We start from the raw sequence: 17173 nt of genomic DNA on the forward strand, positions 1-17173 counted from the left end.
CCTTAATATAGTTGAACCACTCACTGGTGTCAACTACAAGAAATGGAAGCAAGTTCTTGAGATCGTACTAATCTCTCAAACTTTCTTGGTACATGTGACATTGAATTCTCTGCCTGATAGTTATACACATCTCAAATTGTCCTACAATGCATTGCGTGAAAAGTGGGATGTGAATGAGTTAATTTCAATATGTGTGAGTGAAAAGGAAAGGATGAAAAAGTCTGAAAATGAGAAGATTGAGTCTTTGAACTATGTACGAAGTACCACCAAGGCACATATACCCTAAACCACCAATGCTACCAGAAAGAATTCTACCAAAAGGGTTCCCTCTCCTAAAAGAAACACCAAACCTAACAAGCCATCGATTCTCAAACCTTACTTTTGTATAAGGCTTGGCTTGCCACATGAAGAAAGGTAAAAACTCTTTTGCTTGTTTTGAGTCTAATTTAATTGATATACCAAGCACTGAATGGTGGCTTGACTTTAGCTTTTCTATTCATGTTACGAATTCATTGCAGAACTTCATAACAAGGAGAACACCAAATAAGGATGAAGTCAAATTTTCAGTTGGCAATGGAAGAACAGTTGAAGTCAAAGCTTTAGGAAGTGTTAGGCTAAAGATGGATTTTTATTTAGAATCAGAAAACATTGTCTATGTGCCTTCCATGAGAAGGAAGCTGATTCCGTTTCAAAGTTAGTTTTGTTGAGTTTTTATTTTATTATAAATAATATTGGCTTCAACATATTTTACAAATCTTCTCAAGTTGGTACTATTTTTTATTTTATTTTTATGATGGCATGTTTCATATAAAAACTCAACAAAGTCGAATTTATTTTTAACATTCAAAATGAACATACTAAGACTCAACAATAATCAAACTTAAAGCAAAGGAGGCTGTCATATTTCAAAACAAAGGATAAAGTTACTTGTCAAAAATAATATTTTGCCTCCATTAAATTTTTAATGGTTTTGAGTTCTGTGTGGATTATGCTAAAGGAAAAATGATAAGTAGTGTGGATTATGCTAAAGGAAAAATGATAAGTAGTAGAAAGAAAGTCTCAACAAGAAGCAAAGAAACTTCATAAATCGTCCACACGTACTTCTGTGGTCTTTTTCCCATGCAAACTACAGAGGAACATAAATATTTCATAACCTAATTTCAGAAAAATCAAATGCACTTGAAACTTTTAAGATTTACAAAAGTGAGGTTGAAAAACAATTGGAAAAGAAAATTAAAGTGGTTAGGTTTGATAAGGGAGGTGAATACCATGGTAGATATACAAACTGGTAGACACCTTAGTCCTTTTGCCATTTTTTCTACAAGAAAATGGAATGGTAGCTCAATACCCTACACTTCGAAATCCCAAGCCAAACGAAGTGGCTGAGAGAAGAAATAGACCTCTAAGGAACATGGTAAGGAGTGTGATTTGTAGGACAAATCTACCAAGTTGTTGATGGAGTTAGAGATGGACGATTATGCAAACACAAGAACTGACAATTTTATATTTGAGGAAGATAGTGAAATGGGGTAATGTAGAAAAACAATCAGAATGTGTTTAAGGAAATAAAATAGTCAATTATCTGATATGATTTGGAGTGATTGTAGGATACAATAATCCATCTTGGAGTGATTGTATGAGAGGATTGTAATGGCATAGAATTATTTCCAGTTTACCTAGAATAGCATCTCAATTCTTGTATAAATTCATACCTCTGTACAGCTTTAGTTATGCAATACAAAAGACATTCACATAACAATTTGATATGGCATCAGAGCATCGATCTTGGTGACTCTCGAAGCCCATTCCACTTTCGCAACAAACACAACCCAAATTCTTTCCATTAAACACATCTAACATAAGTGATGAAAAACCAACAGAGGTGATGCCACACGCATCCGATCCTCTCATCTTACACCACTCAGATTCACCAAGTTTTGTTTTAGTCTCACAGCTTCTTGACGGATACAACTATGGACAGTGGAGCTGCTCTCAGCACCAAGAACAAACTTGGGTTTATTGATGGATCAATCAAGAGCCCTGCAATCACTAATGCCAAGTATTCAATTTGGTAGAGATGAAACGACATGGTCTTGTCATGGATTTGGCAGTCGTGCAAGGCAATATAACTCGCAGTATACTCTACTACAAATCTGCATTAGTAGCATGGAAGGATTTTGAGGATCAATTCTAGCAAGGAAACGATTCAAGGATCTATCAAATTCGACAAGGACAACTATCCGTTTCAGATTATTACACAAAGTTGAAGGCTCTTTGGGATGAATTGGCATCATACCATAAGCCAATTGCTTGTGAATGTGAAGGATCTAAGATATGTGTAGAAAGGGAGGAAAAAGAGAAGGTCATCCAGTTTTTAATGGGGTTGAACGAGAGTTACTCAACCATACGAGGCTCTATCTTGATGATGAGTCCATTTTCAGATACACGACGAGTCCATGGGTTGATTCTACAACACGAATGCCAAATACATGTGGCACATTGTCGTGAACCTGCTGCCCAAGCAATGCAAATAAGTTGTTTGACAACGCCAAAAACAGGCTCTGGTGCTAGCAACTCCAATTCAAGCAAGACATTCAAATGCAGCTACTATGAAGGAGGACATCCACTAGAACGTTGCTTTTTCCTTATTGGATTTCCTGAAGGTCACAAATGGCATGGGAATAATGTGCAGCCCAGGAATAAACATACAAATCCAGCATCCCACAATGTTGATGCACCTCAGTCACAAGCCACTAACATTGATACAACCAAGGCATCTACCTCTAACAACCCAACGTTCACAACTGAGGAGTACAATCAACTCATGGCTCTACTTTTCAATAAGAACAATAAAGATCAATCATTTGCACACCACCTACAATATTGCACAACATGATCCGCATTCAACATTATATTGGATTGTGGATAACGGGGCAACGGATCGCATTTCTCATCTATCACCCAGTCATAATAAAACTAAAACACAACATGATTTTGTTGGTTTACCAAATGGAGGACAAGCTGCAATTGAAAGCACTGGGTCTATTAAATTGTCACTAGAGATATCTCTTGATGGAGTTTTACAGGTGCCAAAATTTTGTGTGAACTTGTTGTATGTGAGTAAATTAACTCGGGCGTTGAGATGTATCGTGATATTTTATTCGAATTTTTGTGTTGTGCAAGACATGGATGCGAAGAGGACGATTGGCCTGAGCAAGCATTTTAATGGGCTCTACTACCTCACACCAAGCCCAAAACCTCACCTAGCTAATCATGTTAACCGCACCTCGGGACTTTGGCACCAACGTCTTGGACACCCATCATCAGCCCCTATTCACTTTTTATCCTAGGCCATCCTAGAAATCATATTTGATTCTATGCATGTTTGTGATGTTTGTCTTTTAGCAAAGCATATTTGTGATGTTTGTCTTTTAGCAAAGCAAACTCCCTTATCTTTTGTTTCAAGTTCAATAAAATCGATTGCACCTTTTGATTTGATTCATTGTGATATTTAAGGACCACACAAAATTCATATACACTCCGGAGCACGTTATTTCCTAACTATTGTAGATTATTTTACTCGCTTCACATTTTTAAACCCGATAAACAAGCCTTGTTGAAATCATTTTTTTCTTAGGTCAAAACACAATTTAATTGTGAAATTAAAGTTCTAGTGCCGACAATGGGGGTGAATTTGTATCGATGCGTGTGTTTTTAGATGCTTATGGCACCATTTTCCAACATACTTGTGCTCACACTCCTCAACAAAACAGGGTGGTTGAGCGCAAACATCGGCATCTTTTGAATGTTAGTCGTGCATTACGTTTTCAAGCCAATTTACCTTTAAAGTTTTGGGGGGAAAGTATCCAAACCGCTTGTTATCTAATAAATCCCCTTCCTACACCCTTACTTTCACATAAATCTCCCTATGAACCCTTGCACAGCACATCACCTCAATATTCTCATCTCTGGGTTTTTGGGTGTTTATGCTATGCCACCAATCTTACTCCCTCGCACAAGTTTGACGCACATGCACATCACTATTTTTTATGGGATATCCCCTTGGCCAAAAAGGCTATCGAGTCTATGACCTTGATAGCAAGCAAATCTTCACACCTCGTGACGTCGTTTTTAACGAGCACATTTTTTCGCTTGCTACCTCACCACCAAAAAATCAACTAAATTCCCCAGTATTACCCATTCCTCATGATGACACAAATTGTCCTTTAGTCTCAGCCCAAACACCTACACCATCAAATCTTAGCCCACCTACACACCCATAAATTCAAACTCTATTACAGACACCTCGTTATTATCATCTTCCCATTCCCCATCTACAAACCTTACAAGTTCAAACTCTCACACACACAACACAGAGAACCTCTCACCTCTCACACCAGACACCTCATTACCACCACTAGAACTCGCTCCTCCACCCCAGCCCGTTCTTCCTCTACTTCGTTGATCCGACTGAATTACAAATCCACCTGCTCATTTCAGTGACTATCAGACTCATCATGTTGCTTTGCTTATGCCCAACGCTATACCTTCCTCCATGTCCGGTATGTGATATCCACTTCAATGGTACGTCTCCTACTCTCGTTTATCTATGCTCACCAATCATTTGTACACAACATATCTCACCTGGTCAAACCAACTTCTTATAAGTAGGCCCGTCATGACCCCAAATGGATTACATCCATGAATTCTGAGATTCAAGCTCTTGAAGACAACCACACCAGACTATGGTTCCTTTGCCTAGCCAACGACCCATTGGATGCAAATGGTGTTAGATTATATATAGTGGAAACAAAAGTACTTAACATATACAATTAACCACTAACCTTGCGAAGACATTTTAGCAGAAAATAAAGGTTCCTCTCCTCTCAACACTATCTGTATGCACTGTCAATCAATGGGGCTTGATGTTTCTGTTTTCGTGTGTTGTGCGAGAGTATGGACCCTTTGCTTATAATGTAAACAATGGTCTTTGATAAGGATACTTCCCATCATGTAATCTTTATCAAAGTCATCAGTTTGATAACCCTTATCACTAATATCCAAAGCATCCACATCAAAATGGTTAACACTAATTGCACCGGGACTTCTTTAGGTTATATTTCAGTCTTTATACATTCCTTAATAACCAACAAGTATTGTCATACACAAACTTTTATGATCTCAATCCCTCATGCACGTGCTAAACAAGTGTGCAGCTCTTATTAGACTTACATTCTCCCACTAGAGCCAACACTTGTTTAATACAAATGCTTACTGATATGAGAACATCCTTGAAAGGCCATGAGTTTAGTATTAACAAAATCCACGATTACAAGTTTCAGTCAAAAGATAATATCCATGAAGAACTAAAGGGAATCATATCTTAATACACAAATATTATCCCCAGAATTACAATCATGAAATTAGTAATCATAAGAAACTCCAACAAGATATGAAAATAATGAAAGATATATAAAATGTAATGTTTCTGCAGTACATCTTCCATTAAGGTCCTCTTTAAGATTAGTATACTAGTCCTTCTTTATTGCTTCGAATTGAAGCCTTTAAGTTGCTTTCTTTCATAACAATTTAATGTACTACATCATACCCAAAAACTGCACTTTTATGGGAAAACCTTTGCAACTAAGCAGCATAATACTTTATTAACTAAGATAATTGAACTATAAAGTCTTTATGCATGTAATATGAAAAACCAAAATACTACAATCAGACAACAAAATATTAAAGCATTCACCTCCACTCCACTATTCTTCGATATCAAAAGCAGCCAATACTCTCATCTTCTTCACATGTTTCTTGAACACCACAGCAGGGACAACCTTGTTCAATGGGTCTGCAATCATCAAACTTGTCTCCAAATAATCAACTTTCACCAAACCTTTCCATCACCTTTTCACGAGCAACCAGAAATTTAATATCCAAGTTTCTTGTTGCATTGGACATTTCGTTATTCTTTGTGAAAATGATTGCAGCGTTGTTGTCACAATAAAGCTGCGTAGGTCTTGAAATTGAGTCCACTACACGAAGGCCAATGATGAAATTCTTTAACCAAACTGCTTGATTTACAGCTTCACAACAGGAAAGGTATTCAGCAACCATCGTGGAGGATGCCACTGTGTCCTACTTGACATTCCCCCATGAAACAACTCCTGTAGCCATCATAAAAACATATCTAGAGGTTGATTTTAAGTCATTCGAACACCCTGCAAAATCTGAATCAATATACCCTTCAAGCACCAAATGATCAGTCTTCATATAAACTAACATATGTGACTTTGTCCTCTGTAAATATCTTAAAACCCTCTTCCCGACATTCCAATGTGCTTCTCCAGCATCAAACTAAAATCTTCCCAAAACATTTATTGTAAATGCAAGGTCTGGTCTTATACAAACCTACGCATACATCAGACTTCCTACCAATGATGCATATGGTTTATCTTTCATTGCATCTCTTTCCAAATAATTCTTTGGACACTGCTCCTTACTTAACGTGTCACCCCTTGAAATAGGTAACTCAGTAATGCCGCAAGTCAACATATTAAATCTCTTTAAAACCTTCTCTAGATATCTTCTTTGTGACAATCTAAGCAAGCCCCTTTGTCTGTCTCTCTTGATTTCAATTCCCAACACATACCTTGCTTCACCTAAATCCTTCATCTCAAAGCTCTTTTTCATGAAACACTTTGTGTCATCCAACTGGTCTTTAAATAAATACAAGCATTAAATGGATTTTCCATAAAACCATATTCTTTAACTACATGGTGAAATTTCAAATACCATTGTCGTGATGTTTGTTTTAATCCATATATGGATTTCTTAAGTTTACATACCAAGTGCTATTTCCCCTTTTCTTGAAACCCTTTTGGTTGTTTCATACATATGTCCTCCTCCAAATCACCATTTAAGAAAGCCGTTTTAACATCCATTTGATGCAAAAACAAATCAAAGTGTGCTACCATAGCCATTATCACTCTAAAAGCATCTTTAGTTGATACTGGACTAAAAGTCTCTTTATAATCCACACCCTCTTTTTGAGTAAATCCTTTCGCCACTAATCTTGCTTTGTGCCTTTCGATATTACCATTAGAGTCTCTCTTCGTCTTGAACACCCATTTTGAACCTATTGGTTTGACACCCTTAAAAGGTTCCACCAATTCCCATACACCATTGTCGTACATCTAATTGAGTTCATTTTTCATGGCTTCAATCCACTTTTCTGAGTTGTCTTCAAGATTGCATCGTTGAAGTTAGTAGGGTTTTCAAACTTTAATAAATTTTCTTCACAATTAGCCAAGTATACAAAATCACTGAGAATAGTAGGCTTTCATACCCTAGTAGACTTTCTCAAAAGAATGTCAACATGCTACACTAGGTTTAAGGGTTGAATAGGGGGCTGCTCATTCTCATTCACGACTCCACCATAATTATTTGCTGCAACATCATCTTGAACATGCTTATTTTAAAGTTCTTCCACTTCACTTGTAATTACTGCTTCATGATCGTTAATGCCTCATTCTTCTTCTGCACGCCCAATGATGTCGATCATTATTGTTTGTGGTGCAAGTTTCTTAACATTAGTTTTATCAGTGGCTATCTCCTTAAGAATAGAACCCTTCAAATTTATTCCAGGATCTTCTTCTTGTAAATGCTTGAAGAAAATGGCCCTTCGAGTTTCAACAATCTTGCTACTGTTATTAGGACAATAAAAGCGATACCCCTTTGATCTATCTGCATACCCCACAAAATAACAACTTATGGTTTTGGCATCTAGCTTCTTAGCATTTGGGTTGTAAATCTTCGCCTCTACCTTGCATCCCTAAACGTGTAGATGGTTCAAATTGGGCTTCATCCCTGCCCACAATTCAAACGGTGTTCCTTCCATTGATTTTGTAGGAACTCTGTTGAGGATATAGCTTGTAGTTTTCAACGCCTCACCCCATAGAAATTCTGGCAAGTTTACCTTGCATATCATACTTCTTACCATATCAAGTAATGTCCTATTTCTTCTTTTTGCCACCCTATTTTGCTCAGGGGTTCTTGGGGTAGTATATTGGGCAACAATCCCATTATTTTGTAGAAAAATGGCTTGATCATATTTGCCATAGTATTCCCCTCCGCTATCGGACCTTACAATCTTTATTTTCCTTTCCAATTGGTTTTCAACTTCATTTTTATAAATTTTAAAAACCTCAAGTGCCATAGATTTTTCATAATTAAGTATACATAACAAAACCTAGAAAAATTGTCAATGAAGGTGATAAAATACTTGTTTCCTTCAATGGTTTTTGTTGGAAAGACTTAGTTAGTTTTCCTTTGACACACTCCACACAAAAATCGAAATCTTCAAAGTTTAACGACGGCAAGATTTCATTTTTAACCAAAATTTCCATTCTTCCTTTTGAAATTTGACAAAGCCTTTTGTGCCAAGGATTTGAAGATTGTTGTGGCTTAAGTTTTTGGTCTTCCATGTTTAAAACAATTTGATCAAGTTTTAATTTGAACGTAAACATCCCATCAACTATAAAACCAGTGCAAACCTGAGAAGAATTATAAAAAAAACGTTGAAGCCAATCTTATTTATAGTAAAATAAAAACCCAACAATACCAGTCTTGAAACTAAAACTGACTTCCTTCTCATAGAAGGTACATAAACAACATTTTCTAAAACTAAATAAAAATCAAAACCAAACTTAAGCCTAACGGTGCCTATAGCCTTGACTTCAACTCTTCTTCTATTGACTTCATCTTTATTTGGTGTTCTCTTTGTGATGAAGTCCTGCAATGAATTTGTAATGTGAATAGAAGAGCCAAAGTCAAGGCACCAAGCATTGCTAGGTATATCAATCAAATTGGACTCAAAACAAGCAAAAACATTTGAAAAAATATTTTTACCTTTCTTTGCCTCTTGTTTGGCAAGCCATGACTTGTATTTAGGATAGTTTCTCTTCATATGGCCTGCCTTTTTGCAAAAATAAGACTTAAAAATTGTTGAGTTATTAACCTTGAAAGTCTTTTTAGAGGGAGGAATGTTTCTGGCAAAATTCTTTTTGGTAGTATCCAAGTTATTGATATTGGCATTCTTTGCATAACCTTGAACAAAATTCACCGACTCACCCTTTTCCTTTTCAACCCTTTCCTTCTTAATCCTCACTTCCCCACCCACAGATATAGATATTAATTCATTGACATCCCACTTTGCTTGCAGTGCATTATAGGATACTTTCAACTGAGTATAAGAATCATGCGAGGAATTCATGATGACATGGACCTAAAATGTTTCAGAAATGGGTACCTCGAGTGTTCTAAGTTTCCTAGCGATGTCGGTAACCTTGAGAATGTACTAACGGAGACTACCTTCACCATATCTAATGGTTGTCATCGAGTTCATCAAGTTTCCAGTTTCTATCTTTCCTTTGCATTAGTTGCATCTGGGAAACCTCCATGAACTACATCAATCATGGACCTTTTGTTTATCATGAGACATATTCTGTTCGATTTCTCCCATTTTTCATGCTTGGATCTCTGGCTCGAATTGCATCCTTCATTTGGCATTGGTGGTTCCTTGGTTCTCAACGCTAGATCCATATCCATGAGACCCAAAAGTATCTCCAAATCTTGTTTCCACTTCTTATTGTTGACACCGGTGAGGTGTTCAACTATGTTGAGGTTTATGGAACTTAGGTTCATGGCTGTATTCATATAGAATGAAAATATTAATCTTTAATCCCCAATCTTTATATCACAGACCCATAAATCTTTGGATTAACGAGTTATATGAAAATTTTCTTTAATCATGTCACCTTTATAACTAACATTCGAATTTCTGTAATCAAAATTATAAACGTTTGTGGCTTGACAATAGTAATTCGATTCAAACATTTGTATATAAAGTGATATACCGCTTAAATTCTAAGCATGAAAGAATGATCTTCTTTAGATGACTAGTGATCACGTCTTGAATTTAAGCACCATCACTGGTATGTACAACTGAATGAAAATATATGTCTTTATGATCAAGGATAGCTTTGTGTTCATATATATTTCCCTAATGATATACTACCAGTTCTGTAACCTGCGAGACAAGAAAAATTTCTTGATGCCTTCAACATAGGGTTAAATGATATGTGAAGTGCTCTGATACCAAATGTTAGATTATATATAGCGGAAACAAAAAAACTCAACATATCCAATTAACCACTAACCTTGCAAAGACATTTTAGCTGAAAATAAAGGTTCTTCTCCTCTCAACACTAACTGTATGCACTGTCAATTAATGGGGCTTGACGTTTCTGTTTTCATGTGTTATGTGAGAGTATGGACCCTTTGCTTATAATGTAAATAGTGGTCTTTCATAAGGATACTTCCGATCATGTAATCCTTATCAAAGTCATTAGTTTGATAACCCTTATCACTAATATCCAAAGCATCCACATCAGAATGGTTAACACCAATTGCATCGGGACTTCTTTAGGTTATATTTCAGTCTTTATACATTCCTTAATAACCAACAAGTATTGTCATATACAAACTATTATGATCTCAATCCCTCATGCATGTGCTAAACAAGTGTACAACTCTTATTAGACTTACAAATGGGTCTTCAAGATCAAGTACCATTTTGACGGTACAAAGCCCGCCTTGTCGCAAAGGGGTTCACTCAACATGATAGCATCAATTACAAAGAAACATTCACTCTGGTTACTAAACTAATTACTGTCCGTTGTCTTTTAACTATTATCGTTGTTCAGAATAGGCATTTGCACCAGATGGATGTGCAAAATGCATTTCTTCATGGTGCACTACATGAGGAAGTATATATATTGCCGCCTCCTGGTTATCATCGACAAGGGGAGACCATGGTTTGTCGACTCCACAAGTCTTTATACAGACTCAAACAGGCTTCTCGCAACTGGTTCCAACGATTCTCATCTGCCATTCAAGAAATTGGTTTCCAATAGTCACGTGCTGATTGCTCGTTGTTTACTCAGGTTCATGAAAATTCTATTACTGTGGTGTTGCTTTATGTTGATGACATGATCATTACAGGGAATGATGATGAAGCAATTAGTAGCCTCAAGAAGTTTCTTAGTGGTTGTTTCCGAATTAAAGATCTCAGACCATTAAAATACTTCCTTGGTGTAGAAGTTGCACGTTCAAAAGCAGGGATTTCCATTTGTCAACGTAAATATACCCTGGATATATTGGGAAGTCGGTTTACTTAGAGTAAAACCTGCCAAGTACTTATGGAACCTGATTTGGTATTGACAACAACAGGAAGTGATGCTCTCAAGGACCCAACTCGATATTGATGTTTGATTGGGAAATTGATCTATCTTACAATCACAAGGCCAGAGATTACGTATGCAGTGAACACTCTCAGCCAGTTCATGCGATAACCCAAGCTTCATCATCTTAAGGCAGCACACCGTCTTCTCCAATACCTGAAGGAAGCACCAGGACAAGGTTTATTGTTTTCTTCAGGAAACCAACTCAATTTGATTGGCTATTGTGATGCGAATTGGGCTAGATGTCTGATTACACATCGATCAGTGACAGTCTTTTGCATTTTTCTTGGTAAGTCACTTGTATCATGGAAAAGTAAAAAAGCGAGTCACGGTCGCAAGATCTTCAGCAAAAGCTTAATATCGCTCCATGGCTGCAACCACTTGTGAGCTTACTTGGCTAAGGTACTTATTGAAAGATTTACGTGTACATCCCCCTGAGCCAACAAGATTGTTTTGCGACAAACAAGATGCCTTACATATTGCAGCAAATCCCATGTATCATGAGCGGACTAAACACATAAAATTGGATTGTCAAATGATCCGTTAAAGAATTCAACGGGGAGAAGTCAAGACCACTCATGTGCAAATAGGGAATCAGATAGATGACATATTTATGAAGCCGCTAAGAGCACATGCCTTCCACTCGCATCTTAGCAAGTTAGGTGCCATTGACATCCACACTCCAACTTGATTGGGAGTGTTAAAGGAAATAAAATAGTCAACTATCTGATATGATTTGGAGTGTTTGTAGGATACATTAATCCATCTTGGAGTGATTGTAGGAGAGGATTGTAATAGCATAGAATTAGTTCCAGTTTACCTAGAATAGCAATCACAATTCTTATTTAAATTCATACCTCTGTACAGCTTCAATTATGTAATACAAAATACATTCACATAACAATTTGATAAAATGCAACATCAATAATTGAATTTCCAAACCAAGTGGAAGAAAGTGAGGGTAATTATAATGATGATTTTGTCGTTCAACATGGCAATTGTAATATTGATGTGTTGTTGCATGGTAAGCAGCAAAGTGATGATAATGTAGGGTACATGGAGGTGACAACTCCAAGTGGCAATGACCACCGACTAGAGCATGGCACTGAAATTGGAGTATTATTTAATGGTGAGAAACATGCAGGAAATCAGGAAGGTCACGTAGAGGAAGCAGCTGCAAAAGGTAGCAACCACCGACTGGACTCACCAGTTTTGGCAGTTGGTGATGTTCCACCATTTTGAGGAAATCAAATAGGGTGAGAAAGTCAACATTCTCATCATATTTTATGTATTTGGCAAAGTCTTATTTCAATTTATCAAAGTTCGATGATCCTAGACTTTCAAACAAGTCATCTTGAATCCAAAAGCAGACAAATGGATTAAAACAGGCATCAAGACAATGGTACCTAAAATTTCATCGAGTTGTAAAAAGGAATGTTTTCACAGAGAACCCCTCAGACAATTGTGTTTATTTGAGAGTTAGTGGAAGCACTTTTATCATTCTAGTTTTTATATGGATGAAATATTTGCTTGCCACAAACAGTCATAGCTTGTTGGATGAAACCAAAGTTTTGTTGCAAAGACACTTCAAGATGAAAGACCTGGGAGAGACCACTTATGTCTTAGGGATTGAGATCAAAAGAGAGAGAAGAATAGGCTTACTGGGATTGTCACAGAGGGTGTACATTGAAAAGTAATGGAAAGATTTAATGTCTTCATGTGGAAATAAAAAATGCCTATATCAAAGGGAGATAAAATGAGTAAGCTGCAATGCCCAAATACTGACTTGGAGAGAGATTATGGAAAACAAGCCATATGCATTTTTGGTTAGGAGTTTGATGTATGCACAAGTGTGCACAAGGCCTGACTTAGCCTTCACCATTTTGATGCTTGGTAGGTTCCAATCCAATGCTGGAGAGACTTACTAGAACACAACACCAAGAGTGCTGAGATATCTTCAGAGAACTAAAGATCATACGTTAGTGTACAGAAGAACATAGGACCAAAGATCATATGTTAGTCTATAGAAGGACATAAAACATAGTTTTAGAAGGTTATAGTGACTTAGATTTCACGGGTTGTCCAAATGATATGAAATAAACGTGGGGCTATGTTTTCTTAATGTCATATGGAGCAGTTTCTTGGAAGAGAGTAAAACAACAGACTCTGGCTACTTCAACTATGGTTGCAGAATACTTGTCTTATTGTGAAACATTGAATCTAGCCATTTGGTTGAAGAATTTCATAACACAACTACAAGTGGTGGACTCAATCTCGAGACTTATACAGATTTATTGTGATAACAATGCCGCTATATTTTTCACTTAGAATGATAAAAGGTCAAATGCAACAAGGAACTTAGATATCAAGTATCCCATTACTCAAGAAAAAGTGGTAGCTAGTTTGGTCAAGATTGATTACTTGGAGACGAATTCAATGATTGATGATCCATTGAATAAGGTTGTTCCCATGGCAGTTTTCAAGAAGCATGTCACGAGCATGGGGGTATTGGGTGATTTTGATGCAACAAACTCATGCAAGAAACCAGTGGGAGCAAATTGATGTAGGAAATTAGTGGGAGCTGCATATCAGTTTATTTTAAATGTTTTCTTTAGTTGCAATTCATGTTTTGGAAGTTGTATTTAAGTATTAGTAATAAAGGCTTCTTAGCTAATAAAGAAAATGATGTAAGGTTGTTAAAGTTCCCAAAAAGTATACAACATATAGATATGATAATGCATGAATGTTTTTATGCATGATGATTAATGATCTTGAAATATTATGATGGAAAAACAACCTAAGGGCTTCGTTCATAAGCATTGGGATTGTTTTCAATCCTTAAGGGGACCAGATGTTTGACATATTACAAATACATATCCAACCATGTTTTACATTGTTTTTATATCTTGTTGGAGTCTCATGTGTTGGTTAGTTTCATTGTAAGTAATTATGGGGACGATACTCTTTGAAAGGTTAAGTGTGTTGCTCGATAATTCTCATGAATACTTGTTAATGACAGAGACTGGTAAATCGAGGAAATGTCAAATACTAATCTCATGGCCAATTCATATTCATTCCATATTAAATATAAACTATACAAGTTGACAAAGTATTTGCTCTAGTGGGAGAATGTAAGTTCTATATGGAAATTTTTGTAAGTTGAAAGTGTACAAGTTGACAAAGTATAAACTATACAAGTTGACAAAGTATTTCCATGTACTTATATTTTTCTCATCACTTTGCTACTTTCCACTACTATATTGAAATTTTTGTAACATTGAAAGTGTGATACATCAGTATTTGAAATCATCCTTAATATCATATTGCGTATAACCATACTATAATAAGGTTTTCTTAGTTTTTTTCGGTTGGCCCCATTAGAAGAAATTTCTGGCTCCGTTTCTGGGCACGGACAACGGCGAGTGTGATGCTTACTAGCCAAACTGCGGGGGTGAGTACAACGGCGATGAGGAGAAAGCTTTCAGAGAGTTTGGAGAAAAGAAGAAAGGTTTCTAGTTTTTCTAGAAACTTGAAAGCTTGAATTCAAAATGGTAGAGCTTCTGGGAGTTTTAAGAGTGTAAGGGAGGAATGAGAAAGCTTTGGGCATTTTATAGACAAAAAGGGGGAAAACCTAGAGTTTAATTTTTCAAGAAATCAAGAGAATATCGGGAAGAAATCCCCTAATCATCATGATTTTAGATTTTTTGGCGATTACTTCACCCCTAGTTCGCATGATGATGACGTGCTCCAATTTCCAAGGCACGCCCATCAATGATGGACGTCTTGACGATTTACGTGCCTAAAGCCGATGGCGCGTGGAACAATAGAAGACAGATACATGCCACAAGAATTCGATGCGTGGCTATTTTGTGGCAATCGAGGGTAGTGACATGGATACAGGAATCAAGTGCATTAAATACTGGTGAAGTTGGTGGTTGAGTAGTTTTCACTTCTTCAAAACCTTCTGGTTAGGTGTCTTTGGCCGAAGGTTTCAAAGACGAGGGGCAATGTATGGACCCAAAATATTAGGTTTAGGCCAAAGATGGTCGTAGGCTCAACTTAGAGTAGAGATCTTCGACCCATGTTTCTAAACTTGGAATAAGTCAAGCCCAAGGTAGGATGGCTAAATCCTAATAGGTGAAAGACTCTGGGGAAGTCATGTTGAAATGATTCAGTTGAGTCCGAGTATGAGTGAAATTGTTTTAAGGATCAGGATGAATGTTGATATGATTCGTAATATTCCAAGAATCAAGGTTCATGGCTGATCAAGTTTAGGAGTGAATTGAATACGAAAAATGGACTGGATTCAAAGTCCTAGTTACAGTAGGAGTGGCCGAGCTCTACATGGAGATCAAGTTTATCTGATAAGAGTTTGGGTCTAGGAATGTCGAGGAGGTATAGTCAAGGTAGGACTTTACTTCAGCATAAAGTGATCAGCACAAAAATCACCCCTATAAATAGAAGTGGCTTTGCAACATTCAAGGGACCTTTAACTTTACACACAAAACTGCCGACGCAAATTCTCACTCTACACGAAACCCTCTAAAACCTTTGAGAAAATACGAACCTTCCTAACTTCGTCAACATGCCTTTAGTTTGGAGTAACAGCATTGTGTTGGCAACTAGTGACATCTTCAATTTGGATTAACAGCACTAGAGCCACACAATCAGGCGATCGAGGAGCACCTTCAGTTTGAAATAACAGCATTGCTTCGAGCTTGTTCGACTATCTATCCAAGTCTCTGTCAACAAGGAGTCTTTGAGTCCTTGTTTGAAAAGGTGTTACCAGGTTACCTAGTGTTCAACACATTGAAAGTCGAGCCCTTTTTATGATTTGATATTCTCAAGTACACTTCATAGTTCGCATTCCAACGGTTGAACCACATTCAAAGTCAAGACACTTATATCTTTTGAGTATTTATGTCCTTATAGTTTAATTCCGACTTGGTGCACTTATATTTTCATGAATATAAAGCAGTCAAACCCAATGTAGATGATCCTGAACTTTGCAATGACTAACAGCCTTGTCTTTAGGCTCTAAAACTGAAAGGCCAAGACGAGTTCCTTCCTTAGCCAAAATTGCTCAAATACATAAGTGGGCAACACATTTAACACCACCACCACATTCATTCTACTCATCCACCGAGCTCAGTCGTCGAGTTGTCAAGTCCGTATTTCACCAAATGACGTATTTAGCTCATTAGCTTTCGGTCTGCGCGCCCCGTAGGCTTAGTAATTTTAGGATCAACAGTAACATACTACTAACGTAGAGGTTAGAGTTTAAGAGTAAAACACCGTTGAGACATAAAATGAGCTGCTAGTGTTTCATTAGTAGAAAATGATTTCCATGTTTTCTCCTCCACTCATTCCATGATTTATCCCTTGATTCTCCTTTAATTTATTCAATTCAAATGCCAAAATAAAAAGGGGTACATTGAATAGGGACAAAATAAGAGCAAAGATCATTTCTCTACCGAAAACAGTGATCCCCTAATAACGAAGAAACAGAAAACAAACTCGTCTCCATAACCCACACAACATGGTCCGCATTCGGCTAAACTCGTCTCCATAACCAATAACAAAAAAGAAGTCAGTGCAAGTTGTTGGCATTGATCTAGACGTAGACAGGTTAAATATAATCCACAAAATAGAACTCGCATGCACAAGTAACTTTAGTAGATCTGTTGATTCACCGAACCATCTGTTGGTTGCTTCCATGTTTACATGGCACCCGTCAGTCAGAGGTTGCAAACTCACATTCTCCCTCCATCTCTTTCAACAACATAACATTCAGAAATTTATTAGAGAGCATCACCCAACCAACCCCCTTAAGGGCTACATTGTTCACAACCACAGACTCACTTCTC

This window comes from Pyrus communis, chromosome 1, assembly GCF_041283825.1.
Source record: "Pyrus communis isolate YQ-2024b chromosome 1, ASM4128382v1, whole genome shotgun sequence".
NCBI classification, from domain to species: domain Eukaryota; kingdom Viridiplantae; phylum Streptophyta; class Magnoliopsida; order Rosales; family Rosaceae; genus Pyrus; species Pyrus communis.